The following is a 10,649-nucleotide window of genomic DNA, read 5'->3' as shown; positions in this document are numbered from 1 at the left end:
CTCCGCTCCTCCAACTGATAAATCTTCTGAGCCCCCTAACGAGGTATGTTTCTCTTCTGAGGATGAACAATCTTTGGCAGACTTTATGAACAGTTTGAAAGAGGTGAAAGGCGGGCAGACCGTGGGATCTGCTAGGGATGAAGGCTCTCCAGTTATCTCTGAGGATATTGAACCTAACCCTGATTCTGACTCTGAAGCCAAAGAATCAGAGAGTTCCCCTGCTGAAGTTGAACCTGAAGAACCTACTGATGGTGTTGACACAGGTGTTGCAGATAATGTTGACAACACAGGAACCACAGACTACAATCTTGCCCACTCCTTCTCAACAAGATTCTACACTGAGGCGGCTGTCAGCAGATGGGCTCTTTATGCTCATTGAGAATTTATCGAAGAACGAAATATAGACTTCGAGGCATACGGAAGGTATAACGTATCCACATTTTTGCAACAACGAAGGCAGAGCTCCACTGTTAATTCTATCATGCCTTATGCAAGAAGACCAATACTTGAATTCTACTGCAATTTGGTCTCCGCTATTGGAAATGGGCGTTCTGTCAAGTGCGGCAGAGTTTTTGTTCGGGATATCATTTACGATTTCTCTCCGTCCTCGATAAATGAATTCTACAAAACCCCATCAGAAGACGATATTGCTGACCTTCCTCACATTGATACAATTACTACTGTTCTTACTGGCGGATTTGTCACTACGTTTCCTTCCCTTCCTCAACGTCTCGATGCAAGCAAACTTGACCTCGTTTTACTCTGTACTACACAAAACGGCAATTCGTAACTGGACCCCATCCACAAACTCTATGGTGGTTACACGACCGCAAGCTATTATTCTGTTCTCTATAGGCACCGGGCGTCCCTTTAATTTTGGACAGTTGGTCTTCACCACTGTCATGCAGTTTGCTGAAGGACAGATGAAATCTGTGAAATTGCCCTTTCCCTCTCTTATATTTGGGATCCTTGAATCTCAAGGGTTTGTGCCTGTGGCGCCCCAAACCTCGCCACGTAATCATGCAACATGTGACGTCATATGCATAAAATTTTTTCTTTTCGACGACGTAATAATATAATGCATATACGACAAAATAATGCCATCACCACACCATCTACGTCAGTGTAGCAGAAACAGTACAATAAATACATACACAACAACTCAAATAAGACAATAAGCTATATTGTCTCTATCTACTATCAACTACAGGACTGTTTGACTAGACACACCTAGTCCTTCACCACTATCATGTCTCACGCATAGTCCTGTAACCTGCCCAACAGAAACAGCCCTCAAAGGGTGAGCATATACAACAATCATCATCGTAATACATAACAGTTATATTAACAACATAAAATATAACTGAAATCATAATAGAAATACCCCCTTTGCCGTTTCTGGACAATCAGCCAACAACAATCTCAACAACATCACAATGCAACAACATCGACGATACGTCGCACCCCAACACCGGCGACAGCAATATCGTCGAACGAACAACAACATCGACGATACGTCGCACCCCAACACCGGCGACAACAATATCGTCGAACGAATAACAACATCAAAAATACGTCGCACCCCAACTCCGGCGACAGCAATATCGTTGAACGAACAACATGAACGTGACAACATCAACGAGACGTCTCCCAACAACGATAACCAACAACATCAACAATAATAAACAACAAATATAATATCAAATCACCCAATTCCGGTGATTTATCATTGTTCAACGCAATAGTATTCATCAATACTAAACAATAACAACATATGCTCGTACGTCAACACGTACCTGATAATCGAGTATATATACAATCTGGCTATTTCTTTGATCCTGAGGCTTGTGATGTATCTCAAATCGAAGACCTCGTGTCAACGATCTCAAAACTGAAGTCGGTTCGTCGATTAGATAAACCGATAAGTCCCACAATCGAAAAGAAAATCTGAAAACTCTTTTCTCTCACCTCTCCGTTTCCTCTCTGTTAATTCTTCTGGCCAAAGTGAATGAAACTCACGTGAATGTGAGTTTCAAATTTATCCTCGTTTCTTTTTTTTTTATTTTTTAATAAATATTATATTATATTATATTAATAAAATAATATAATATAATATTTAAAATTTTAACACTGGTATATCTTTTGGACCAGTCAAACGACCAAATTTTCCAAAACTCAAAACATGCAACTTCTATATCTTTCGGTGTTCTACGTTCTATCCAAATTTCAAATCATTTGGACTTCATATGACCAAGATATCACATATTTCTATCGTTAAAAATCATTAATTATTTAGTAATATCACATTACTAAATCCATAACTTGTGATATTTACCTCATGCATTACATTTCTACACCCCTTAAATGAATTTCGACCCCGAAATTAATCAACAACAGTAATAACATGCATAAATAAAGATACGTCATACCATCAGAATAAGTAGGGGTAGAGCTCTCTCATATGCCGCTCTGTCTCCCAAGTGGCCTCTTCGACACCTCTATGCTCCCACTGAACCTTCACCATCGGTATAAGCTTACTACGAAGCTTTCGTTCAGATCGATCCAAAATACAAATTGGTCTCTCAACATAAGACACGTCAGGATCTAACTGAACCTCAGAAATATCCAACACATGTGAAGGATCCGGCTCATACTTCCGCAACATCGATACATGAAACACATCATGAATACCAGATAAAGATGGAGGTAGAGCCAATCGGTAAGCCAAAGTGCCTATCCGCTGCAATATCTCATACGGGCCAACATACCTCGGTGCCAACTTTCCTTTCATGCCAAATCGCACTGTGCCACGAAAAGGAGAAACTTTCAAAAATACTCGATCGCCCTGCTGAAACTCTATAGGTCTTCGTCTTTTATTGGCATAGGCGGCATGTCTATCTTGAGCTGCTTTCAATCGTTGTTGTATCAACTTTACTTTCTGTTCCATCTCATGAATCATATCAGGACCGGTAACTGCAGCTCGATCAACATCATCCCAGTATAACGGAGATCTACAACGTCTCCCGTACAATGCCTCAAATGGAGCCATCTGAATACTACTCTGATAACTATTGTTATACGCAAACTCTACCAATGGAATAGATGACTGCCAAACAGATTTAAAATCCATAACATACGCACGCAACATATCCTCCAGGGTCTGAATAGTACGCTCAGTCTGACCATCTGTCTAGGGATGATAAGCCGTACTCAATCTCAACTCTGTCCCCATCGCAGTCTGCAATCCTTCCCAAAAATGAGAAGTAAATCGAGGATCTCTATCAGAAATAATAGACACTGGAATCCCATGCAACCGTACAATCTCTCGTATATACAACTGTGCCATCGTCAAGTACGTACTACTCATGCTATAGGGTATAAAATGTGCAACTTTCGTCAATCGATCAACAATCACCCAAATAGCATCAATAGTTCCAGTGCTTCTTGGCAAATGAGTCACAAAATCCATCGATATGTGCTCCCATTTCCAAGTCGGCACTTCTAAACTCCTCAATTCACCTCCCGGCCTTCTCCTCTCAGCTTTGATCTGTTGACAATTAAGACATCGACGTACAAAATCAATCACATCACGTTTCATTCCCTTCCACCAAAACTGAGAGCGTAGATCCTTATACATCTTCTTGCCACCAGGGTGGATAGAATATCGACTACAATGTGCACGCCGCAACAGGCCCTGGCGCAACTCAGATATATCAGGAACTACCCATCTATCATTCATCCTCAAACTGCAATCATCAGCCACTCTAAAACGAGTATCTTGTTTCTGAGAAACTAACTCCCTCCATCGCTGAACTCTCTCGTCTGTCATCTGTGCATCACGAATACAACCATATATATCAGGTTCAGCTAATAAGGTAGATACCTGGATAGGAGTCGTCGAGATATCAAAATCATATCCCAAGGAACAACAAGACATCATCATAGCTGATAAACGACTCACATCCTCTGCAGTACAACTCACTTTACGGCTCAATGCATCAGCTGTAAGATTGGCTCGACCAGGATGATATTCAATCTCACAATCATAATCCTTCAGCAAATCTAACCATCGTCTCTGTCTCATATTCAACTCTGTCTGGGTAAACAAAAATCTCAAGCTCTTATGATCAGTATAAATCGTAAACGAGGTACCATATAAATAGTGTCGCCATATCTTCAAGGCAAAGATAATGGCTGCCAACTCCAAGTCATGCACAGGGTACCTTGTTTCGTGTGGTTTCAGCTGTCTCGAGGCATATGCCACAACATGTCGATCCTGCATCAAAACACATCCCAAACCATGTAATGATGCATCAGTATAAACAACAAACCTCTCATTTTCTGTAGGAATTGATAACACCGGTGCAGTCGTCAGTCGGTGCTTCAACTCCTGAAAACTTCTCTCACATGCTTCAGACCACTGAAATCGCACACCTTTCTGAGTCAACTGTGTCAAAGGCCTAGCAATCTTTGAAAATCCCTCGATAAATCGACGATAATAACCTGCTAAACCCAAGAAACTACGAATCTCAGGTACAGATGTAGGTGCAGACCACTGTAACACGGCTTCGACCTTCGTTGGATCAACAGAAATCCCATCTCTCGATATAACATGACCCAAGAAGACCACTCGATCCAACCAAAACTCACACTTACTGAGTTTGGCATACAACTGTCTATCTCGCAACACCTGTAACACTGAACGCAAGTGCCCTGCATGCTCAGCCTCACTCCTGGAATATATCAATATATCATCAATAAACACAATAACAAATCGATCGAGATAAGGCTGAAATACCCTATTCATCAAACTCATGAACACAGCTGGAGCATTCGTCAATCCAAACGGCATAACTAAAAACTCGTAATGCCCATATCTGGTCCTGAATGCTGTCTTCTGAATATCCTCCTCTCTAACTCGTATCTGATGATATCCTGACCTCAAATCAATCTTCGAATATACTGAGGTTCCCTGTAACTGATCAAACAAATCATCAATACGAGGGAGGGGATATTTATTCTTAATCGTTACCTTATTCAGATGTCGATAGTCGATACAAAGCCGCATAGTTCCATCTTTCTTTCTCACAAATAAGACTGGTGCACCCCAAGGCGATACACTAGGGCGAATGTATCCCTTGTCAAGCAAGTCCTGCAACTGGGCTTTCAACTCTCTCAACTCTGCTGGTGTCATTCTGTAAGGAGTACGAGAAATAGGGGAAGTACCTGGCATCAACTCAATCCCAAACTCCACCTCACGAACTGGTGGGAAGCCTGGAATCTCATCAGGAAATACATCGGCAAACTCAGCAACTATAGGTATCTCCTCTATTCCCACCTCCTTCTTCTTCTCTGTCACATCTACAGCATAAATAAGATAACCCTCATGCCCATGCTCCAATAACCGAGACATCCGGATGGCAGATACCAACGGAACACGGGGACGAGAACCCTTCCCATAAAATGTCCAACGCTCTTTCTCATCTGTATAAAAATATACCACCCGCTGATAACAATCAACTGTCGCACAATATCTCCTCAGCACATTAATTCCCACAATACAATCAAAATCAGTCATCTCTAGAATAATCATATCAGATCTCAGCTCATAGCCCTCATAATAAATAATACCATCTGATATCATAGATACAACTGATATATCAACTCCAGAAGGTGTCGAAACAGAAAGAGGCATAGACAATGGAGACGAGCGCATATGATGCTCAACCACAAACCTCTTCGATATAAAAGTATGCGAGGCACCAGTATCAACAAGAATATAAGCAGGATAAGAACATAAATAACACTTACCCGCTATCATCTCCTCTCGTGCCTCCTCTGCCTGCTCTCGTGTCAAAGCATACACCTGTGCCTGAGGCGGACCAGCTCCTTGCATACGTGACTGTCCTCCAGAAGGTCGTGGTGTAAACTGCTGAGGCTGTCGTCCTCCTCTCTCTGAGGATCTACCTCGAGCACTCTTAGGCTCTCGCTGTCCCTCACGACTAGGACACTGTCTCGCCAGATGACCAACACCGCCACACTCAAAACAGGTGATCTCGGTCTGTGTACACTCTCTGATCAGATGAGGTCCCCCACAACGATAACATCTCACTGCTCTGGACTCTCCTCTCTGCCCCTGAACAGACTGAAAACTGCCCCCACGACTCTCAACACGTCGTGAATCAAATCGACGCTTCCCAGATGATGCTGAAGAAGAAGATGAACCCTTCTGATATTTAAAAGACTGTCCCTGAGGTCGCAATGACTCCCTAGTCGGCTCTGATAATCGTCCCTGAGCCCCATACTCCTGCATAACTAACTCAGCCATCTCAGCCCTCGTCACTGCATCCTCAAATGATACCGGGTTGTTTGATTGCACACGATCAAATAACTCTAACTTCAACCCTTTCAAAAAATGCCTCATTTTAGCATGAACATTCGTAGCAATATGTGGCACATATTTCAACAATGCAGAATATCGAGTCTCATACTCAGCAACAAACATACTACCCTGTCTCAAATCCTCAAATTCTTTCTCTTTCTTTTGTCTGGCTGCTATAGAAAAATATTTATCAAGAAAACGAGACCGAAACACATCCCAATCAATAGTACGGCCCTGAGCTCTCAATCCGGCCTCAGTCGTCTGCCACCACAATAATACATTCCTCGAAAGCTGAAATGTAGCCAATCGTAACCAAGCAGACCTAGCACACGGAGCGGTCACAAATATCTGCTCTATCCTCTCAATCCACTCCTCGGCTCGCTCACCAGTCTCAGAACTATCAAATCTCGGCGGAAGATAACTGCTGAACTGTGCCAAAGTCAACTCACCAGGCAATAAAGGCTGATCTGCAGGTGCCTGTCCCATAGGAGGAGGTGGCAATGGATTTATCTGTCCAAATCCACTGTCAACCTCGTCTGTTTCCTCGTGTGGATGTACCTGTTCTCTAGCTGCCATCACTGGAAATCAAATTGTTAATCATAACATTTAACAATTACAATCCAGTAATCATCATCACATCTTTCGCACGAAAGTACACGCAACTAAAGAACAATCAATCATATCGAGAAATCATCAATAACAAGTCAAATGCACAGACACATGCAGATAATATCGTCATCCAACTCCCTCATCACAAACCCAACTCTTAACCATCCCAGACATCTAACATATGCTCTGATACCACAAAATGTGGCGCCCCAAACCTTGCCACGTAATCATGCAACATGTGACGTCATATGCATAAAATTTTTTCTTTTCGACGACGTAATAATATAATGCATATACGACAAAATAATGCCATCACCACACCATCTACGTCAGTGTAGCAGAAACAGTACAATAAATACATACACAACAACTCAAATAAGACAATAAGCTATATTGTCTCTATCTACTATCAACTACAGGACTGTTTGACTAGACACACCTAGTCCTTCACCACTATCATGTCTCACGCATAGTCCTGTAACCTGCCCAACAGAAACAGCCCTCAAAGAGTGAGCATATACAACAATCATCATCGTAATACATAACAGTTATATTAACAACATAAAATATAACTGAAATCATAATAGAAATACCCCCTTTGCCGTTTCTGGACAATCAGCCAACAACAATCTCAACAACATCACAATGCAACAACATCGACGATACGTCGCACCCCAACATCGGCGACAGCAATATCGTCGAACGAACAACAACATCGACGATACGTCGCACCCCAACACCGGCGACAACAATATCGTCGAACGAATAACAACATCAACAATACGTCGCACCCCAACTCCGGCGACAGCAATATCGTTGAACGAACAACATGAACGTGACAACATCAACGAGACGTCTCCCAACAACGATAACCAACAACATCAACAATAATAAACAACAAATATAATATCAAATCACCCAATTCCGGTGATTTATCATTGTTCAACGCAATAGTATTCATCAATACTAAACAATAACAACATATACTCGTACGTCAACACGTACCTGATAATCGAGTATATATACAATCTGGCTATTTCTTTGATCCTGAGGCTTGTGATGTATCTCAAATCGAAGACCTCGTGTCAACGATCTCAGAACTGAAGTCGGTTCGTCGATTAGATAAACCGATAAGTCCCACAATCGAAATGAAAATCTGAAAACTCTTTTCTCTCACCTCTCCGTTTCCTCTCTGTTAATTCTTTTGGCCAAAGTGAATGAAACTCACGTGAATGTGAGTTTCAAATTTATCCTCGTTTCTTTTTTTTTTATTTTTTTTATTTTTTAATAAATATTATATTATATTATATTAATAAAATAATATAATATAATATTTAAAATTTTAACACTGGTATATCTTTTGGACCAGTCAAACGACCAAATTTTCCAAAACTCAAAACATGCAACTTCTATATCTTTCGGTGTTCTACGTTCTATCCAAATTTCAAATCATTTGGACTTCATATGACCAAGATATCACATATTTCTATCGTTAAAAATCATTAATTATTTAGTAATATCACATTACTAAATCCATAACTTGTGATATTTACTTCAGGCATTACAGTGCCGGATGAAGATGATCAGCTAACGGAGATTGGAGAACCATTAAAAATCTCTCCTGCTTTTCTCCGAGGAAATCGGAAAGTGGACCTTTCCTTGGTCGGCCAACGTGGAAACTAATGCTGCTGCCCCCACTGCTGGTGTTGCCCCCAGTGTTGCCCCTGGTGTTGGCAACACCCTTACCTCGTCCCACTCGAACTCTGATGACTATATCGCTTTGATGGTCCCCGAGGTTCATGACCAAATTACTTTTGGTCTTCGACAGATTCAACAGGCCCGGGATACCATTGCCTCAGCAACCAAGATGATCAGCCAATCCAATGCCACAATTGCCTATTTTGAACAAGTGATTGCGGATTATCGGCTGCGTCTTGCGGTAGGCGTACATTCTGGCCAAAAATGGGGAGATAACGATGATGTACCTGGTTCAGAGGCTGGTCACTCGAGTGCTACTCAGGGAGGCAGTGATAATGAGGAAGACACTGATGAACAAGTTGATTAGGCTTATGTGTTGCTCCTTGTTTTATGTCTACTTTTTTTTGTTTCTAATGAACTTGTTTTATGCTTACTTTCCTTTGTTATTTTCCATATATATGTTGATTGAAGTAATGATATTGTGTCTTGATAATTTAGGGGGAGAAGCAACTTACAACTCAGGGGGAGTCATGACTCAGGGAGAGTTGGGTTATTTTGTCAATTTTTTTTTGGGAAGTTTTTTTTGTCCAGAATTGCAAAAGGGGGGAGAATGAAAGGAATATTGTATTCCGAATTCATTTAAGATATTATTTTGATTTTGCACTTCTAGACAAATTTAATAGCTTTGGTTTCCAAGATATACTATATCCTATCATTAGGAATGATTTAATTTAGTTGAAAAATTATCTATAAGATATAAGGTATTGTTTTTAAATTAGAGTTTGATTTCTATTAAACTCTAGTTTCCTTGTTTATAGGTGTGAAGGATCCATGAAGATCTAGGTCAAAGAATGGACTATATATACGAGGGTCGGTGTGTGCCACAAATATACCTTGACGGCGATAGGAGCTTTGTTGGAATATATTCAGGTCTTGGAGATTTGCATACGAAGCAAGGGTGGTTCATCTATCGTGTTATCGTGTTGCCAATTGGTGTTGCCAACACTCAAGGACAAAACTGACGCAGAGTGTTGATCGAAGAGTGATTTCATTTGATGTTTAAGCAATACGTGTTTGGTTTATGCATCTAGATTTGATTTGAGTTTTTGTATGCATATTTTAATTCCTTGGAGTGTCAAGGAATTTAGCTTTGTTTCTTTCACTAGTATCGTTTGTGGTGTGAACGATTTATATAAGTTTTCTAGTGAAATTTTTGCCATGAGGCATCGCACAAGTCTTTGTACTTGTGCATGATTTAAATCCAAGTATTTATTTAGTAAAGTTATATCCGTGTTAAGTAATAAATTTCTGGTGTTGTGTTGTGTGCCGTGTTGACAGCACCGAGCAAAACACCCAATTCTAATATATCATTTTTTAATACATATTTCCTGTTACTTTATGCGCAATAATTCTTATTACAGCGTATATTTGGACGATCAATGTATGTTCTAAAGAATTTAGGATTATGACTTCAGGTACGCTTCCGCTTAAGTTTTGAATCAAATTCTTAATGATTTAGCAATATGAATTCTGCGGTTTATAGGTTTTTCTTCTGAAATTTCCCCCCACTCTCTTCTCCTCTCGAAGGTATATATAAACTAGACAATTCAACATTTATTCTAGATATTTGGATCCAACGAATGAAATTGTGTAACTTGGGATTTTGTATGTCAGCCCAGTTTTGAAATTTTCTGATACATTTAATTCAAGACATGACCTTAGTTCCGTTGGTCTCTTTTCCATTGAAGTTCTTTTCACATAAATTATGCATAATATAAGTTCCTTAAATTATAATGCTTGGAGTCTTGGACCATCTAAATTGGTCTCTTGATTGAAAGAGAGAGTAATCGGATGCTTAAATTAAATACTTTTTTAAAAATATATAAATAAATATATATAATAATAATTTTAAATAATTTTTGATATTTTCAGGACAACAATTGTATACTTTGCATTAATT

Source organism: Primulina tabacum, chromosome 6, assembly GCF_025594145.1.
Source record: "Primulina tabacum isolate GXHZ01 chromosome 6, ASM2559414v2, whole genome shotgun sequence".
NCBI lineage: Eukaryota > Viridiplantae > Streptophyta > Magnoliopsida > Lamiales > Gesneriaceae > Primulina > Primulina tabacum.
This window is presented reverse-complemented; position numbering follows the sequence as displayed.